At 38.2% G+C, this 21371-nt stretch overlaps 1 non-coding gene across 1 annotated transcript; it reads left to right on the top strand.

Moving 5' to 3' along the window:
- The first annotated feature begins 6905 nt into the window (after positions 1-6905).
- On the top strand, positions 6906-7010 carry LOC135269970 (U6 spliceosomal RNA). Its single transcript, XR_010338203.1, has one exon. It is a non-coding gene; the product is annotated as a U6 spliceosomal RNA (small nuclear RNA).
- Positions 7011-21371: the final 14361 nt, after the last annotated feature.

The raw sequence follows: 21371 nt of genomic DNA, 5'->3' as shown, positions 1-21371 counted from the left end.
AAAGATCAAAAGAGGCAAAGAAGGACATTACATAATGGTAAAAGGATCAATGCAACAAGAAGAGATAATGATCCTAAATGCACCCAATACAGGAGAACATCACATTGTCAATATTAGACAGATCAACGAGATAGAAAATTAACAAGGATATCCAGGATTTGAATTCAGACCCGGAACAAATAAACTTAATAAACATTTATAGAACTCTCCACTTCAAATACACAAAACATACATTCTTATCAGTACCACATCACACCTATTCCGAAAGTGACCACATAATTGGAAGTAAATCACTCCAACGTAATTGCATAGCATTTCATAGGTTTAAATGAAATATTGGTTGGCTGCTTGTTTGTTATTTTCTTCCCTTATTCCTTCCTGTCTCCATTGTTAAGCACAATTATTGGCATAAAATAGGTTTTCAATACCTGTTTTTAGACTGCATTCTAGCCTGGGCAATAAAGCAATACACCCATTCTCTCTCCCTCTTTCTCCCTCTCCTTCAAAAAGAAAAAGAAAAGAAAAAAAAAAGAAAGCCTTTTCTGTACATACTATTCGACCCAGCAATCTCTTACTGGGTATATACCCAAAGGAATAGAAATTGTTCTGTCATAACAACACATGCACCCGTATGTTTATTGCAGCACTATTCACAATAGAAAAGACATGGAATCAGCCTAAATACCCATCAATGGTACAACGAATAAAGAAAATGTGGTACATATATACCATGGAATACTGTGTAGCCATAAAAAAGAACAAGATTGTGTCCTTTGCAGGAACATGGATGGAGCTGGAGACCGTTATCCTTAGCAGACTAACACAGGAACAGAAAACCAAATACCGGATGTTCTCACTTAGAAGTGGGAGCTAAATGATGAGAGCACATGGACATATTGAGGGGAACAACACACTCTGCAGCCTACCTGAGGTGAGGGTTAGGAGGATGGAGGGAACCAGGAAAAATAACTGATGCATACTAGGCTTAATACCTGGGTGATGAAATAATCTGTACAAGAAACCCCCTTGACACAAGTTTATCTATGTAATAAACCTGCACATTACCCCAAACTTAAAATAAAAGTTCAAAAATAAAATCAAATGAGGGAAAAATATATGTGAATCAGAGCATGTCTTTGGTCTGCCTAAAACCCTTGGATGGCTTTCAATGGCTCTAAGAATAAAGATCCAAATCTATTTTAAAAACTGGCTAGCCATGTGCAGAAAGCTGAAACTGGACCCCTTCCTTATACCTTACACTAAAATTAACTCCAGATAGATTAAAGACTTAAACATAAGACCTAACACCATAAAAACCCAAGAAGAAAGCCTAGGCAAAACCACTCAGGACATAGGCATAGGCATAGGCAAGGACTTCATGACTAAAACACCAAAAGCAATGGCTGCAAAAGCCAAAATAGACAAATGGGATCTAATTAAACTTAAGAATTTCTGCACAGCAAAAGAAACAATCATTAGAGTGAACCGGCAGCCAACAGAATGGGAAAAAATTTTTGCAATCTACCTATCTGACAAAGGGCTAATATCCAGAATCTACAAAGAACTAAAGCAGATTTGCAAGAAAAAAAACCCATTCAGAAATGGGCAAAGGATATGAGCAGACACTTTTCAAAAGAAGACATTTATGAGACCAACAAACATATGAAAAAATACTCATCATCACTGGTCATTAGAGAAATGCAAATCAAAACCACATTGAGATACCATCTCACACCAGTTAGAATGGTGATCATTAAAAAATCTGGAGACAACAGATGCTGGAGAGGATGTGGAGAAATAGGAACACTTTTACACTGTTGGTGGGAGTGTAAATTAGTTCAACCATTGTGGAAGACAGTGTGGCGATTCCTCAAGGATCTAGGAATAGAAATTCCATTTGACCCAGCAATCCCATTACTGAGTATATACCCAAAGGATTATAAATCATTCTACTATAAAGGCACATACACCCACATGTTTATTACAGCACTGTTCACAATAGCAAAGACCTGGAACCAACCCAAATGCCCATCGATGATAGACTGGACAAGGAAAATGTGGCACATATACACCATGGAATACTATGCAGCTGTAAAATCAAAGAGTTCGTGTCCTTTGTAGGGACATGAATGAATCTGGAAACCATCATTCTCAGCAAACTGACACAATAACAGAAAACTAAACACCTCATATTCTCACTCATAGGTGGGTGTTGAACAATGAGAACACATGGGTACAGGGAGGGGAACACCACATACTGGGGTATTTTGGGGAGTGGGGTCTGGGGAGGGACAGCAGGGGGCAGGGAGGTTGGGGAGGAATAACACTGGGAGAAATGCCTGATGTAGGTGATGGGGGGATGGAGACAGCAAACAACCATGGCATGTGTGTACCTATGCAACAATCCTGCAAGATGTGCACATGTACCCCAGAACTTAAGTACAATTAAAAAAAAGGTAAAAAAAAAAAAAAAGTCTCTTGGCCGGTTGTGGTGGCTCACACTTATAATCATCCCAGCATTTTGGGAGGCTGAGGTGGGTGGATCACTTGAGGTCAGGAGTTTGAGGCCAGCCTGGCCAACATGGCGAAACCCTGTCTCTACTAAAAATACAAAAACTATCTGGGCATGGTGGCATGGGCCTGTAATCCCAGCTACTTGGGAGGCTGAGGCAGGAGAATTGCTTGAACCTGGGAGGCAGAGGTTACAGTGAGCTGAGACCATGCCACTGCACTCCAGGCTGGGTGACATAGCAAGATTCCGTCTCAAAAAAAAAAAAAAAAGTCCCTTATGACCTGGCTCCTCCTCACCTTTCCTTCATCTTACAATTCCCCTCATCTGGGTTTTCCAGCAGCAGACACTAAGGCAGAGTTTGGAGTATACAGTGTTTATTAATAAATGCCAGTATCTATGAAAGGAAAGGAGAAAAAAGCAGAATGGGGCAGAGGAAGAAGTTGAGCTTCATGTAGGGCCAAGAAAGCCTTAGCCAACATAGTGGGGAGATCCAAAGTGAGTTTTGCTCATCACAATTATCCTGCTTCAGGCCTTTCTGTCTTGACTAACATGTGTTTGGGTATGACCCTAGGCATGAATTTAAGCAGAGTGGGTCTCTTTAGCCCTGGTAGATGTTGCTGGAGCTGACAGCTGGCACAAGTTCTTCCCTGGAGGGGGGTCTGCGTGACCCCTCTCCATGTCTATCATGCCCTTCACCATGTGCTCCAGCTGTACTTGATTTCTTCACTTTCTCAAAACTCACAGAGCACCTTCCTCCCCTCAGTCCTTTGTCTCTGCCGTTCCTTTTTCTTGAAGCACTTCTGTTTCCCCTTTCCCCACATTCCATGATCTTGGGCAAGACATTTTTTTTTTCAGGTATCAGCAATAATGAGTAAAGAGTTACTTCTCATAGCACATCTCATAGTTTGTAATTTGTGCTTTCTAGGGGAGTAGATCCTTTAAGTCATTATTCTGCATAATTATTTGTATATTGCTTATCTCCCCTGCTATGCTGTAAGTTCCATGACAGCAAGATTATGTATATATCTTCAGAGACTTAGTGGAGTACCTAGAATATAATAAATGCTCCATAAATATTTGTTGAATGAATAAATGGATGAATGATTAAAAAGTAACCTGGGGGCTCTGGGGTCCTACTGAAGGAAGTACCAGGAGGTGGGAGAAGGTTATAGGTGGAAAGATGGAACAGCATTCAACTAATATAGAGAACTGGCTTCTTAACAATGAAGCATGTGTTGCTTTCCATTTAGAAATTTACAATGATCCCCATTTTCCTAATGTTGTTGAACTGAGCATATATTTAGGATCTGGCAAGCCATTTTTGAGCAAAGAATACAGGTCAGAATTTTTTCTTGTCACTGTGGCTCATGGGCAATTCTGTCCAAATTTTTACCAGTAAGCCTGTTGGAAAGTGTAACAATCTGTAATCTCCCTTTCAAGAATGTCTTGAGATCGAGAAGTCTAACACCCATACTGTGCCTAGTCCTGAAATCAACCAGATTCAGGTCCTTACATGGATGGTCTAGCCCCACAGGAACAAAGATATCTTAAACTGCTTACCTAGATCCTTAAACCATGTAGTTCAGCCTGGCAGTTCATTCAGATCCATCTTATGGACAGTTAGGGTAGAAGCAAGTATAGTCGCCATCAGTCCTGCACATGCTAGGCTTGGTAGAATGTGTTCATGTGGGAATTCTTTCCTAGCATTTCCCAAGAAACTTATATTTTCACAAATCTAGGATCCACAGGAAGATCAGTTGAGAAATCAGAAAAATTTGAAAAAGTGTGATAATATTATAATTCCCCCACAAGAATTAAAGCTTAACGATCAACAAAGAGATGTTACTGGTTGTAAGGAATCTGCTGACCTCAAATGGAAGGCAAGAGCAGGAAACACTGGGATTCTGAGCAGGAGGTTAAGTGGACAGTTTTAGGGCAGGAACACAGAAGAGAAATGGTTGCAATTGAATCAGTTAGTCTTGCTTGTAGCTGTTGCCATCTAATATGTGAGTGGTGGGCCTGTCTGCTGCCAATGGTTAATTATTCTTGCACATAAAATAAACATTAGGCAGTTTATATACACAGAATACTTTAAACAAATCCTATGAGTGGTGTTCCAAGAAATAACAAATTTTAGGATCAAAATAAGTCCTTAAATTGGCAATTTTTATATGTGATTTTATGTCATACTGTTAAGCTTGGTAGGATATACAAATATATTATCTGAATACCACCCAATAATGTTCGTTGCCATTTTTCAGTTTGAATATCTGTTAATAGCTACAAAATATTACAAAAATTAATATTCTTATTTATTAATATATATATTGCAGATATCAGCTGTACTGAGTGGAGAGTATGAGGGATTTTGGAAATGTTTTAGGAAGAGCTTGTGATTTTGAGAATTCCTGACAATACCCATGAAGTCTGATTTCTCATTTCTGAATTCCGAAGATTAATGACTGTTAGAAATGTGGAAGCACTAGCCCAGCATGAGCCTCAAGCACCCCCAGGCTCACTCAGCAGCAGCCCTTCTTGTCAGTTTCCTCATATAGGCCTCAGTTTCCTCATGTAGGCCTAAGGTGGGTGGCTCACTTATTGGGAACTAAGGATTTTATTTCAACTTGGAGGCTACTTAACTGTTTTACCTCTGGATGTCATCCTGAGCTCCATTTTCCTTGACTAAAGTCTTTTCCTCCTGCCCAGCTTCTCCTAGAGTCATCAAGGAGAAGAGCAGTAGACATTGTTCTTCATATCCCTCCTGAAGAGTGAGTTGTTGCTTTATGCCAAATGGGCTACCTGAAGAATTGTGTGCTGGTTAGTTGCTATTTGTGTCTCTCTCCTGGCCCCAGAGCCATGCTCTCTCTGCTTCCCTACCCTGTTCTGTGTCACAAGTGGCTGATTCTGGCAGACTGCCTCACCTAGACTCCTTTTGGGTTAGATTTTGGCCCGTAGACTGAATCCATCCCACTGCCTGTTTTTGTAGATAAAGTTTTATTGAAACACAACCATGCTTTTTTGTCTCTGTATTGTCTGTGGCTGTTTTTATACCACAGTAGCAGATTACAGAAGTTGTAACAGGGATAGTATGTCCCACAAAGCCTAAAATATTTGTTACTATATCTGACTTAGGCCAATGTGAAGCAAAGCTCCAACATTAGATAAGAGGGTGGAAGCTTCTGGTTGATGCTCAGCTCTGGAAGCAGCAGTATCTCTCTTGGCCTGTAGCTCCTACCAGGAGGCTCCTCCCCAAGGCTCCAGCTCTGAGCTGGAGGCCTAAGAATAGTGATGGCTTCCTGCTGCTGTTAGTCTCTGGTGACTCAATGTCCCTTCCTTGTTCTTAATTCTGCTCAGAATTTTGTAAGTAGGCCTTAAAGTGTCTTTATTTGCACCATCTGGAGTGATTGTTTTCCTGCCAGAATCTGACTAATGCAACTTGACTACATGCCTCGCCTTGACCACATACTTGAGCAGACCCTCTTCGCAAGGGATACCAGTCTAGATTGAGCCAGAGTCTGATGTACCACCACAAGCAAGGCAATTTACCTCTTGGCTAGCCTAGCAGTCCTTACCGATGAATAAGTGTCCCTAGTCCAAACTTTGCCTTTAAGTTTATCCCTTTCTACTGTTGAACCATCTTCAAAGTCTTAGCATGCTCTGTGGCTGACTCTTATACAAATTATACAAGAAAGCAGGAAGTTTCTTTATACCTTTTTCTAGTAAAATATGATGTGCTTCGAAATCTCTGAGTTAGGCTGGTATCTGAATTAATTCATTCTAAAAGGGAATTGAAATAATTTCTTCTTTCAAGTCTTATCAGAAACACAGGTGAGTCTCTGTCTAAATTTGTAGAATTTTGGTTGGAATGGGGATACCATGACACCAATTCTAAATCTGGCTTTTTGTATTTTTTATTTGATGCAGTGATTTTCAAATCTCTTGTTTCACTACCCAAATAATACATGGTTGCTCACGTTTCTATCTCTGGAGTTTATAGAAGAAACCTTTTTCCACTTTTTGCAATGTTGACTGTCACCCAGGTTGCGCCCAAAGCTTTCTCAAGAATAAAAATATAATTTTCACATTTTCAGTTATACTTGCTCTCTGAAATAGTAACTACAGAATATGAATTTGATCAAGGAATGTTGTGGAAGAAATAACATTTGAAAATGAGAAATCCCCAAGTAGTAGAGTCATACGTGGTGCTATTGACTTCAATAATCTTACGTCCCTTCTTTTTTCTGCCTCTCTGTTGGACTATATATAAAATTCTCTGTAAAATAATTAATTAAAAAACTGACACCCCCATTCAAGGGGCATTATGTACAAATTTTAGGAATGTATGTGCTACATCTATAATATTGGTGGTTGTTAGATTACTACTTATGAGTTTGTGCTCACTTTGGCAGCACATATGTGCAAAATTGGAATGACAAAGAGATTAGCATGGTCCCTGTGCAAGGATGACATGCAAATTCGTCAAGCATTCCATATTTTATAAAAATTAGTAAAATAGGCCACTAGCTAGATTAAGAAGAAAAGAGAGAAGATTCAAATAAACACAATCAGAAATGATAAGGGGGAATGTTATCACTGACCCCACAGAAATACAAACAACAATCAGAGAGTATTATAGACACCTCTATGTAAATAAACTAGAAAATCTAGAAGAAGTGGATAAATTCTGGACACATAAACACCCTCTCAAGACTGAACCAGGAAGAAACTGAATCCCTGAGTAGTTCAATAATGAGGTCTGAAATTGAGGCCATAATAAATAGTCTGCTGTGATGGTTAATAGTGTCAACTTAATTGGATTGAAGGATACAAAGCATTGATCCTGAGTGTGTCTGTGAGGGTGTTGCCAAAAAAGATTAATATTTGAGTCAGTGGGCTGGGAAGGGCAAACCCACCCTCCATCTAGGTGGGTACAGTCTAATCAGCTGCCAGCACAGCTAGAATATAAGCAGGTGGAAAGATGTGAAAAGAGAGACTGGCCTAGCCTCCCAACCTACATCTTTCTTCCTGTGATGGATGTTTCCTTCCCTCGAACATTGGACTCCAAGTTCTTCAGTTTTGAAACTCAGGCTGGCTCTCCTTGCTCCTCAGCCTGCAGATGGCTTATTGTGGGACGTGGTGATCATATGAGTTAATACTTAATAAACTCCTATATATATATGTACATATATATGAGACAGAACTAATGGAATATATATGTGTGTATATATATTCTAGAGGTACAGAACTAATGGAATATATATCTAGATATTGAAATAATTTCTTCTTTCAATTCTTATCTATAATAATATATCTATATATTCCATATATATTCCATTAGTTCTGTCTCTCTAGAGAAACCTAATACACCTATCAACCAAGAGAAGCCCAGGACCAGACAGATTCACAGCTGAATTTTACCTGATTTACAAAGAAGAGCTGATAACATTCCTACTGAAACTGTTCCAACAAATTGAAAAGGAGGGACTCCTCCCTGACTCATTCCATGATGCCAGAATCATCCTGATACCAAAACCTGGCAGAGACACAACAGAAAATAAATCTTCAGGCCAATATCCTTCAGGCTAATATCCTTGATGAACATCATTGCAAAACTCTCCAACAAAATACTGGGAAACTGAATCCAACAGAATATCAAAAAGCTTATACACCATGATCAAGTAGGCTTCACTCCCAGAAGGCAAGGTTGGTTCAACATACACAAATCAATAAATGTGATTCATCACAGAAGCAGAACTAAAGACAAAACCATATGATTATCTCAATAGATGTAGAAACGGTTTTCAATAAAATTCAACATTCCTTCATGTTAAAAACTCTCAATAAACTAGGCATTAAATGAACATACCTCAAAATGATAACAGCTACGTATGACAAACCCACAGCTAATATCATACTAAATGGGCAAAAGCTGGAAGCATTCCCTTTGAAACCTGGCACAAGACATGCATGCTGTCTGTCACCACTCCTATTCAATGTAGTATTGAAATTTAGGGCAATCAGGCAAGAGAAAGAAATAAAGAGCATTCAAATAGGAAGAGAGGAAGTTAAACTATTTTTATTTGCAGATGACATAATCCTATACATAGAAAAAGCCATTGTATCAGCCCAAAGACTTCTTAAGCTGAACAACAACTTCAACAAGTCTCAGAATACAAAATTATTGTACAAAAACTGCTAGCATTCCTATACAGCGACAACAGGCAAGCAGACAGTCAAATCAGGAATGCATTTCCTTTCAAAATTGCGATAAAAAGAATAAAATACCTAGGAATACAGCTAACAAGGGAGATGAAAGATTTCTACAAGGTGAACTATAAACCACTGCTCAAAGAAATCAGAGATGGCACAAGCAAATGGACATTTTATATTCATGGATAGAAAGAATCAATGTCTGTAAAATGACCGTACTGCCCAAAGCAATTTATAGATTCAATGCTATTTTCATTAAACTACAATTGACATTCTTCACAGAACTAGAGAAAATAATTTTATAATTCATATGGAACTAAAAAAGAGCCTGAATAACCAAGGCAATCCTAAGCAAAAAGAACAAAGCTGGAGGCATCATACTACCTGACTTCAAACCATACCAAATGGCTACAGTAACCAAAGCAGCATGGTACTGGTACAAAAACAGACACATAGACCAATGGAACAGAATACAAAGCCCAGGAATAAGACCACACATCTACAACCATCTGATCTTCAACATACTTGACAAAACTAAGCAATGGGGAAAGGATTCCCTATTCAATAAATGATGCTAGGATAACTAGCTAGCCATACGCAGAAAATTGAAACTGGACCTTTTCCTTACACCATGCACAAAAATAAACTAAAGATGGACTTAAATGTAAAACCCAAATGTATAAAAACTCTGGAAGACAAGCTAGCCAAGACCATTCTGGATATAGAGATGGACAAAAATTTCAAGACAAAGATGCCAAAAGCAGTTGCAACAAAAGCAAAAATTAACAAATGGGATCCAATTAAACAACTTCTACACAGCAAAATAAGCTATCAACAGATTGAACAGACTGCATAGAATGGGAGAAAATTTTTGTAAACTATGCATCTGACAAAGGCCTAATATTCAGTATCTATAAGGAACAAATTTACAAGAAAAAATAATCAGCCCCATTAAAAAGTGAGCAAAGGATGTAAACACTTTTCAGAAGAAGACATACATGCGGCCAAAAAACATATGAAAAGAAGCTCAACATCACTGATCATTAGATACATGCAAATCAAAACCACAACAAGATATCATCTCTCATCAGTCAGAATGGCTATTGATAAAGAGTCAAAAAATAACAGATGCTGGCAAAATTGTGGAGAAAAAGGAACAATCATACCCTGTTGGTGGGAGTGTAAAGTAGTTCAACCATTGTGGAAAACAATGTGGTGATTCCTCAAAGGCCTATAGACAGAAATACCATTCAACTCAGCAATTCCATTACTGAGTATATAGCCAAAGGTATGTAAGTCATTCTATTATAAGGACACATGAACATGGATGTTCATTGTAGCATTATTCAAAGTAGCAAAGACATAGAATCAACCTAAATGCCATCAATGGTAGACTGGATAAAGAAAATGTATATATATACACCATGGAATACTATGCAGCCATAAGCAATAATGAGCTCATGTCCTTTGCAGGAATATGGATAGAGCTGATGGTCATTATCCTTAGAAATCTAATGCAGGAAAAGAAAACCAAGTATTGCATGTTTTCATTTATAGGGGAGGTAAATGATGAGAACACATGAACACATAGAGGGGAACAATGCACACTGGGGCCTATCACAGGGTGGAAGGTGCGAGAAGGGAGAGAATCAGGAAAAATAACTGATGGACACTCAGGTTAATACCTGGGTGATGAAATAGTCTGTATAACAAACCCCCATGACACACATTTACCTAAGTAAAAGTTTCAAAAAGATTGTTACTTATGAGTTTAATGCCATGCATATAGTAAGTTCTAAGCAAAAAACTCAATATCGAACACTTAGTTCTTTGTAGTTGGCAAAGCATTTGCTCATGCATTGACTCATTGATCCCCATAATTATCCTATAAGATAAATGTTATTAACACCAACTTTACAAATTAGGAAGTAGATTTTCATATTGTTGCTGGGCTCAAGGATGGTGTAGGACTGAGGGTTGATATGTGGAACCTTCAATAAGAAGCAATGAGAGGCTGGAAAACTGAACTAGCTACAGTGTATGGCCTCCACAAGAAACCTGAGCAGGTTGATCTCAGGGGCTGACAGGAAGATCAAGTTTGGGCTTTAGGCAATATCCAGAATCAAGGGAGAGACTGCTCCAGCAGATAAATCACAGCAGGGAAGAAGGACCCTGAGCTATTCTGAAATATTCAGCAGAGAATCCCCAGATAGGAGCTCAGAGTCATGGACTGGTTCAACACAGTAAGCAGGGAGATGTCCATCAGTGCTGTCAGTTCTAGGTTCCACCCATGGGAATGCTGAGGTTCCTGTTATGTATCCTGCCTCTGTCCCATTGACTGGCCCTGTGGGTGGGTACTTTCAGTAGTAGGGACATGGATAATGAGAGCAAGAGGCATTAGGCAGGACTGAACCTGAGGGAGCAATTCTTTGCCTTTTTACTTCATAACCTGTGCAATTTCTACTGTACCTCACTGGTTGCCATGTATAAGGGCAGAAAATTAAGAAGAGGCAAAGAGATAAAAGTCAAGTGACCAATTGGTGTATAGAAAGATGGGTATACTAACTAGAATTAATGTTAACTTGTGAAAGAAAAGGAAAGATGGGTGTAATCATTAATGGCTTCACAGTGCAATTGATTTTTTAGCTTATTCTTAAAGAAAACAGATCATGTAGCCTGACATTTGTTATAACCCTTAATACAGTTAAATGATAACATTAATTGTACTGAAGGAAGACCAGTTATCTATTTTATCATGTTCTCCAAGGAAGTCACTTTGGTCAACTTTCTTCCAATCTTCTCCTCTAAGTACCTATTCTTAATTCCAAAGAGAGTGAAGCAAGTGATCCTGCCTTCCATTTTTCATGGATATAAGCACTTTTTAGAGTTGCATTGTTCAGTATGGTAGCCATTAGATACATGTGGCTATTGAGTGCTTGAAATGTGTCTACTCTTAAATGCGATGTGCCCTTAGTGTAAAATTTGCACTGGGTTTAAAGACTTGAGGTGAAAAAATGTAAAATAAGTTTTATATTGATTGGATTTTGAGATAATTGTTTTGGATATATTGGATTAAATAAAAATATTATTAAAATTAATCCCACTTTTTTTCTTAATTTTTAAAATGTGGCTACAGTAAAATTTTAAATCACGTATGTGGCTCACATTATATTTCTATTAGACAGTGCGTTTTTTTAGAGAGAAGTGCCAGATTCTTAAAGGGTTGCTCCCTTTTAGCCTTTGCCAAGTGATTCTCTCCCCTCCAGGCCAGTTTTAACAAGTCAAAGAATAAAGATTTCATAATTGGAAGGAAGGCTGCAAGTCATTTAGAAATTACGTGATGAAGCTGCAATGGGATCATAACTCCTGCATGACAATTTGCTTTTCTGAACGTTTCTTATTCCAAATGAAATAGTCATTGCTCTGTTCTCTCATCTCGCTAATTTACATCTTATTTTCTCTTTGTCAGAAGTGTCATTTCCTGTGATTGATGAAACCATCTTTGTTAAGTGCAAAAACAAGGCCACCACATTATTCAAACTGGATTCACACCAGTGAGAATGGCAATTATTAAAAAGTCAAGAAACAATAGATGCTAGCAAAGCTGTGGAGAAATGGGAACACTTTTACACTGTTGGTGGGAATGTAAATTAGTTCAATCATTGTGGAAGACAGCATGACAATTCTTCAAGGATCTAAAACCAGAAATACCATTTGACCCAGCAATCCTATTACTGGGTATATACCCAAAGGAATATAAACCATTGTCCTGTAAATACACATGCACATGTATGTTTATTGCAGCACTATTTACAATAGCAAAGTCATGGAACCAGCTCAAATGCCCATCAATGACAGACTGGATAAAGAAAATGTTGTACATATACACCATGGAATGCTACACTGTCATAAAAAGGAATTAGATCATATTCTTTGTAGGGACATGGATGAATTTGGAAGCCATCATCCTCAGCAAACTAACACAGGAACAGAAAACCAAACACTGCATGTTCTCACTCATAAGTGGGACTCGAACAATGAGAACACATTGACACAGGGAGGGGAACAATACACATCAGGGCCTGTTGTGGGGTGGAGGGAGAGGGGAGGGAGGGTGAGGGAACTTAGAGGACAAGTCAGTAGGTACAGCAAACCACCATGGCACACATATACCTATGTAACAAACCTGCACGTTCTGCATATGTAACCTGGAACCTAAAGTAAAATAAATTTAAAAAATAAAAATTTAAAAAAGAATGAACAGCAATGTAGGACTAAAGCAAATTGAAAAAAAATTAGAACAGAAATCAATGAAATTAAAAACAGGAAATTAATAGAGAATATCAACAAAACCAAAAGCTGGTTCTTTGAGAATGTTGATGAAATTGATAAACCTCTAGCCAGGTTAACCAAGGTTAGGGGGAAAGAATGAAGACATAAATTGCTAATATCAGAAAGGAAAGCTGAGACATTATTACTGATTTCACATGGACCTTAAAAGCACAATAAAGGAATACTATGACAACTCTTTGCCCACATACTTGATTACTTAGATGAAATGGACCAATTCCTTGAAAGATAAACTAGCAAAACTCACACAAAAATAAATATATATTATTCAAAAATAATCCTATTAAAGAAATGGGATCAACAATTAAGAACCTTCTGAAAGAAAACACCAGGTTCGGATAGTTCCACTGGTAAAATCTACCAAATATTTAGGGAAGAAGTGATACCAATTCTCTATAATCTCTTCTCGAAAATAGAAGCAGAGAGAATACTTCCCAATACATTCTATAAGTCCAGCATCACATTAATACCAAAATCAAATAAAGATATCACAAGAAAGAAGAGTTACAGACCAATATCTCTCATGAACATAGACACAAAACTCCTCAAGAAAATATTAGAAAACTGAATCCAACAATGTATTTAAAAACTATATACCACAACCAAGTGAGGATTTTTCCAGTTATGTAGGGCTGGTTCAACATTTGAAAATTAATCAACATCAATCACATCAGCAGGCTAAAGAAAAAAATATAATCATGTCAATAGATGCAGAAAAAGCATTTGACAAATCTAATACATGTGTGATTAAGATGCTTGGCCAACTGGAAACACAGGTGAAATTTCTTAACTCAGTAAAGAACATCTACAACAAATCCATAGCTACCATTATACTTAAGACTAAAGTATGGATGCTTTCTTACATGGGAACAAGGAAAGAACATCTCTCATCACTCCTATTCTACATGTACTGGTAGTCCTAGGTAGCACAATAAGACAAGAAAAGAAATAAATGTGTACAGATTAAAGGAAGAAATAAAGATGTTTGCTATTGTAAATAGTGCTGCAATAAACATACATGTGCATGTGTATTTACAGGACAATGGTTTATATTCCTTTGGGTATATACCCAGTAATAGGATTGCTGGGTCAAATGGCATTTCTGGTTTTAGATCCTTGAAGAATTGTCATGCTATCTTCCACAATAATTGAACTAATTTACATTCCCACCAACAGTGTAAAAGTGTTCCCATTTCTCCACAGCTTTGCTAGCATCTATTGTTTCTTGACTTTTTAATAATTGCCATTCTCACTGGTGTGAGATGGTATCCCATTGTGATTTTGATTTGCATTTCTCTAATGATCAGTGATGTTGAGCTTTTAAAAATATGTTTGTTGGCCATGTAAATATCTTCTTTTGAGAAGTGTCTGCTCATATCTTTTTTTTTTAAAAAAAATTATACTTAAAAAAATTAAAAACAAATTATACATGTATTTTGGGATACATGTGCAGAACATACAGGTTTGTTACATAGGTATACACATGCCATGGTGGTTTGCTGCACCCATAAATTCGTCATCTACGTTAGATATTTCTCCTAATGCTATCTTTCCCTTAGCCCTCACTCCCCAACAGGCCCCAGTGTATGATGTTCCCCTCCCTGTGTCCATGTGTTCTTCTTGTTCAACTCCCACTTATGAATGAGAACATGAGGTGTTTGGTTTTCTGTTCCTGTGTTAGTTTGCTGAGAATGATGGTTTCCAGCTTCATCCATGTCCCTGGAAATGACATAAACTCATCCTTTTTTGTGGCTGCATAGTATTCCATGGTATATGTGTGCCACATTATTTTTATCCAGTCTATTATTGGTGGGCATTTCGGTTGGTTTCAAGTCTTTGCTATTGTGAATAGTGCTGCAATAAACATATATCTGCATGTGTTTTTATAGTAGAATGATTTATAATCCTTTGGGTATATACCCAGTAATGGGATTGCTGGGTCAAATGGTATTTCTGGTTCTAGATCCTTGAGGAATTGCCACACTTGTCTTTCACAATGGTTGAACTAATTTACACTCCCACCAACAGTGTAAAAGCATTTCTATTTCTTTGCATCCTTTCCAGCATCTGTTGTTTTCTGACTTTTTAATGATTGCCATTCTAACTGGCGTGAGATGGTATCTCATTGCGGTTTTGAGTTGCATTTCTCCAATGACCAGTGATGATGAGCTTTTTATCATATGTTTGTTGGCCACATAAATGTCTTCTTTTGAGAAGTGTCTGTTTACATCCTTTGCTCACTTTTTGATGGGGTTGTTTCTTTGTTTTCTTGTAACTTTGCTTAAGTTCTTTGTAGATTCTGGATATTAGCCCTTTGTCAGATGGATAAATTGCGAGAATTTTCTCCCATTCTGTAGGTTGCCTGTTCACTCTGATGATAGTTTCTTTTGCTGTGCAGAAGCTCTTTAGTTTAATTAGATCCTATTTGTCAATTTTGGCTTTTATTGCCATTGCTTTTGGTGTTTTAGTAATGAGGTCTTTGCCCATGCCTATGTCCTGAATGCTATTGACTAGGTTTTCTTCTAGGATTTTTATGGTTAGGTCTTATGTTTAAGTCTTTAATCCATCTTGAGTTAATTTCTGTGTGAGGTGTAAGGAAGGGGTCCAGTTTCAGTTTTCTGCATATGGCTCGCCAGTTTTCCCAATACCATTTTTTTAAATAGGGAATTCTTTCTCCATTGCTTGTTTTTGTCAGGTTTGTCAAAGTTCAGATGGTTGTAGATGTGTGGCATTATTTCTGAGGTCTGTGTTCTGTTCCATTGGTCTAAATATCTGTTTTGGTACTAGTACCATGCTGTTTTGGTTCCTGTAGCCTTGTAGTATAGTTTGAAGTCAGGTTGTGTGATGCCTCCAGCTTTGTTCTTTTTGCTTAGAATCATCTTGGCTATACGGGCTCACTTTTGGTTCCATATGAAATTTAAAGTAGTTTTTTTATAATTTTGTGGAGAAAGTCAATGGTAGCTTGGTGGGGATAGCATTGAATCTATAAATTACTTTGGGCAGTATGGCCATTTTCACAATTCTGATTCTTCTTATCTATGAGCGTGGAATGTTTTTCCATTTGTTTGTGTCCTCTCTTACTTCCTTGAGCAGTGATTTGTAGTTTTCCTTGAAGAGGTCCTTCACATCCCTTGTAAGTTGCATTCCTAGGTATTTTATTCTATTTGTAGCAGTTGTGAATAGGAGTTCACTCATGATTTGGCTCTCTGTCTATTATTGGTGTATAGGAATGCTTGTAATTTTTGCACATTGATTTTGTATCCTGAGACTGCTGAAGTTGCTTATCAGTTTAAGGAGATTTGGGGCTGAGATGATGGGGTTTTTTAAATATACAATCTTGTCATCTGCAAACAGAGACAATTTTATTTCCTGTCTTCCTATTAGAATGCCCTTTATTTATTTCTCTTGCCTGATTGCCCTGGCCAGAACTTCCAATACTATGTTGAATAGGAGTGGTGAGAGAGGGCATCCTTGTCTTGTGCCAGTTTTCTAAGGGAATGCTTCCAGCTTTTGCCCATTCATTATATATTGGCTGTGGGTTTGTCATAAATAGCTCTTAATATTTTGAGATACCTTCAATCAATACCTAGTTTATTGACAGTTTTTAGCATGAAGGGCTATTGAATTTTATCAAAGGCTTTTTCTGCATCTATAGAGATAAGCATGTGGTTTTTGTCATTGGTTCTGCTTATGTGATGGATTACATTTATTAATTTGCATATGTTGAATCAGACTTGCATCCCAGGGATGAAGCCTACTTGATCATAGGGGATAAGCTTTTTGATATGCTGCTGGATTTGGTTTGCCAGTATTTTATTGAGTATTTTCACATCGATATTTATCAGGGATATTGGCCTGAAATTTTCTTTTTTTTTGTTGTGTCTCTGCCAGGTTTTGCTATAGGATGATGCTGGACTCATAGAATGAGTAACGGCAGAGTCATTCTTTTTCTATTGTTTGGAATAGTTTCAGAAGGAATGGTACCAGCTCCTCTTTTTACCTCTTATGGAATTTGGCTGTGAATCTATCTGGTCCTGGGCTTTTTTTAGTTGATAGGCTATTAATTATTACCTCAATTTCAGAACTTGTTATTGGTCTATTCAGGGATTCAACTTCTTCGTGGTTCAGTCTTGGGAGGGTGTACATGTCCAGAAATTTATCAGTTTCTTCTGGATTTTCTAGTTTGTTTGCATAGAGGTGTTTGTAGTGTTCTCTGATGGTAGCTTGTTTTTCTGTGGAATCAGTGGTGATATCTTTATCATTTTTTAATGTGTCTATTTCATTCTTCTCTCTTTTCTTCTTTATTAGTCTAGCTAGTTGTCTATCTATTTTGTTAATCTTTTGAAAAAACCAGCTCCTGGATTCATTGATTTCTTTGAAGGGTTTCTCATGTCTCTATCTCCTTTAGTTCTGCTCTGATCTCAGTTATTTCTTGTCTTCTGCTGGCTTTTGAATTTACTCTTGCTTCTCTAGTTACTTTAATTCTGATGTTAGGTTGTCAATTTTAGATCTTTTACACTTTCTCCTGTGTGCATGTAGTGCTATAAATTTCCCTCTAAACACTGCTTTAGCTGGGTCCCAGAGATTCTGGTAGGTTGTATCTATGTTCTCATTGGTTCTTAGAGACCGATAAAGAGACTTAGACTCCCACACAATAATAGTGGGAGACTTTAACACCCCACTGTCACTCTTAGACAGATCAATGAGACAGAATTCTCCACTCCAAATCTGTTGGGGGCGGCTAGAGGAGGGACAGCGGGGGGTGGGGAGGTTAGGGAAAAATAACATGGGGAGAAATGCCAGATATAGGTAACCGGGGGATGGAGGCAGCAAACCACATTGCCATGTATGTACCTATGCAACAATCCTGCAAGATCTGCACATGTACCCCAGAACCTAAAGTACAATTAAAAAAAATATATAGCTATGTGTGAATTTTATCCTGTCATTGTGATGCTAGCTGGTTATTTTGCCTGTTATTTTATGCAGTTTCTTCATAATGTCAATGGTCTTTACACGTTGGTATGTTTTTGCAGTGGCTGGTACCAGTTTTTCCTCGATTCTGCTATTGATACTTGTGTATGCTTCATGAATTTCTTGTGCTGTGTTTTTCATCTCCATTGGGTCATTTATGTTCTCTAAATTGGTTGTTCTAGTTGGCAGTTCCTCTAACTTTTTTCCATGGTTCTTAATTTCCTTGCATTGGGTTAGAACATGCTCCTTTAGCTCAGAGGAGTTTGTTATCACCTACCTTCTGAAGCCTACTTTTGTCAATTCATCAAACTCATTCTCAATCCAGTTTTGTTACCTTGCTGGTGAGGCATTGTGATTCTCTGGAGGAGAACAGGCATTTTGGTTTTTTTAATTTTCAGCCTTTTTGTGCTGGTTTTTCCTCATCTTTGTGGATTTATCTACCTTTGATTTTTGATGTTGATGACCTTTGGATAAAGTTTCTGTGTGGATGTCCTTTTTATTGATGTTGATGCTATTCCTTTCTGTTTGTTATTTTTTCCTTCTAACAGGTCCCTCTGCTGCAGATCTGCTGGAGTTTGCTGGAGGTCCACTCCAGGCCCTGTTTGCTTGGGTATCACCAGCAGATGCTGCAGAACAGCAAATATTGCTGCCTGTTTCTTCCTCTGGAAGCTTCGTCCCAGAGGAGCACCCACCAGATGCCAGCAGAGCTCTCCTGTATGAGGTGTCTGTTGGCCCCTGCTGGGAGGTCTCCCCCAGTCAGGAGGCACGGGGGTCAGGAATTCACTTGAGGAGGCAGTCTGTCCCTTAGCAGAGCTCGAGCACTGTGCTAGAAGATCCACTGCTCTCTTCAGAACTGGCAGGCAGGAACTTTTAAGCCTGCTGAAACTGCCCACAGCTGCCCCTTCCCCCAGGTGCCCTGTCCCAGGGAGATAGGATTTTTATCTATAAGCCCCTGATGGGCTGCTGCCTTTCTTTTAGAGATGCCCTGCCCATAGAGGAGGAATCTAGAGAGGCAGTCTGGCTACAGTTGCTATGCTGAGCTGAGGTGGGCTCCACCCAGTTTGAACTTTTCAGTGACTTTTTTTACACTGTGGGGGGAAAGCCGCCTACTCAAGTCTCCTAATGGTGGACACCCCTCCCCTACCACCAAGCTCCAACATCCCAGGTCAACTTCAGACTGTGGATCTTAGCTTGTTGGGCTCCATGGGGGTGGGATCTGCTGAGCTAGACCACTTGGCTCCCTGACTTCAGCCCCCTTTCCAGAGGAGTGAATGTTTCTGTCTTGCTGGCATTTCAGTCACCACTGGGGTATGAAAAAAACTCCTGCAGCTAGCTCAGTGTCTGCCAAAATGGTCACCTTGTTTTGTGCACCAGGGCCCTGGTGGTGTAGGCACTTGAGGGGATTCCCTCAAGTGGGATTCCCTGGTCTGTGGGTTGCGAAGACCATGGGAAAAGCATAGTATCTGGGCTGGAATGCACCATTCCTCACAGCACAGTCCCTCATGGCTTCCCTTGTCTGGGGGAGCGAGTTCCTCAACCCCTTGCATTCCTGGGTAAGGCAACACCCCACCCTGCTTCAGCTTGCCTCCATGGGCTGCATGCCTAACCACTGTCTAACCAGTCCCAATGGGATGAGCTGGGTCCCTCAGTTGGAAATGCAGAAATCACCAGCCTTCTACATTGATCTCACTGGGAGCTTGAGACCAGAGATGTTCCTATTTGATCATCTTGCCAGCCACCCCCTTCATGATATGTTTTTCTGTTCATATCTTTTGGCCACTTTTTGATGGGGTTGTTTATTTTTTTTTCTTTTAAATTTAAGTTCCTTGTACATTCTGGATATTAGAACTTTGTCAGGTGGGTAGATTGCAAAACTGTATAGCCAAGATAACCAATCCTAAGGAAAAAGAACAAAGCTGGAGGCATCATGCTACCTGACTTCAAACTATACTATAAGACTATATTAACCAAAACAGCATGATACTGGTACCAAAACAGACATATAGACCAATGGAACAGAACATAGACCTCAGAAATAACAGCACATATTTACAACCATCTGATCTTTGACAAACCTGACAAAAACAAGCAATGGGGAAAGGATCTCTTATTCAATAAATAGTGCTGTGAAAACTGGCTAGCCATACACAGAAAACTGAAACTGGACTCCTTCCTTATACCTTATAATAAAATTAACTCAAGATGAATTAAATAATTTAAAACCCAAAACCATAAAAACCTTAGAAGAAAACCTAGGCAATACCATTCAGGACATAGACATAGGCAAAGACTTCATGACAAAAATGCCAAAAGCAATTGCAACAACAGGAATTATTGAAAAATGAGATCTAATTAAACTAAACAGCTTCTGAAAAGCAAAAGAAACTATCATCAGAGTAAACAGGCTGTTTATTCTTTAGTTTGCTGAGGTGGATTCTCAGGTTACTTATTTTAGATCTTTATTCTACATATATATACATACAAATACTATATATACATATAGAGAGAGTATACATTTCCCTCTACACATTGTTTTTGCTGTATCCTACAAAGTTTTATTTTAATTTTTATTTAGTTCCACATGCAGATCCTGAACATATTTTATTAGAGTTATATGTAAATATTTCATTGTGGTTGCTATTGTGAACGGATTATTTTTTAATTTTGGTTTCCTATTGTTTATTGTGGGTGTATAGAAATATAATTGGTTGAATGTTGACTTTGTATCTGTGACCTTGCCAACTCATTTATTAGTTCTAAATGTTTTTCTATAGATTACTTGGGATTTTCTATATAAAGAATCATGTCATCTGGGTATATTAATAGCTTTATTTATCCCTTCCTAATCTGTATACCATTTATTTATTTTCTTGATTAGTTGTACTTGCTAGTACTTCCAATATGATACTGAATAAGAGTGGTGAGAGTGGTCATCCTTGCCTTGATCCCAATCATAGAGAGAAAGCATGCAGGTTTTCACCATTAAGCATGATGTCAGTTGTAAGGTTTTTGTAGATGCCTTCTATCATATTGAGAAAGTTTTCTTCTATTTCTTCTTTACTGAGAGTTTTTATCTTGAATGAATGTTGAAATTGTCAAGTGATTTTCTGTATCTTTTGATATAACCATGCGTTTTTTTCTCCTTTAGACTGTTAATACAACGAATTACACTGATTGATTTTCCAATGTTGAACCATTCTTGCATTCCTAGAGATAAACCATACTTGGTGATGATGTATTGTTTTTGTAATATATTGCTGGGTTAAATTGCTAAGATTTTTTTTTGAAGATTTTTGCACCTATGATCATGAAGGATATTGGTCTA

This window comes from Aotus nancymaae, unplaced genomic scaffold (genome assembly GCF_030222135.1).
Source record: "Aotus nancymaae isolate 86718 unplaced genomic scaffold, 86718_ANA_hifiasm-v0.15.2.pri h1tg000058l, whole genome shotgun sequence".
In the NCBI taxonomy this organism is placed as follows: Eukaryota; Metazoa; Chordata; class Mammalia; order Primates; family Aotidae; genus Aotus; species Aotus nancymaae.
Note: the sequence above shows the minus strand (reverse complement) of the source record. Positions and strands in the feature narration are given on the sequence as shown.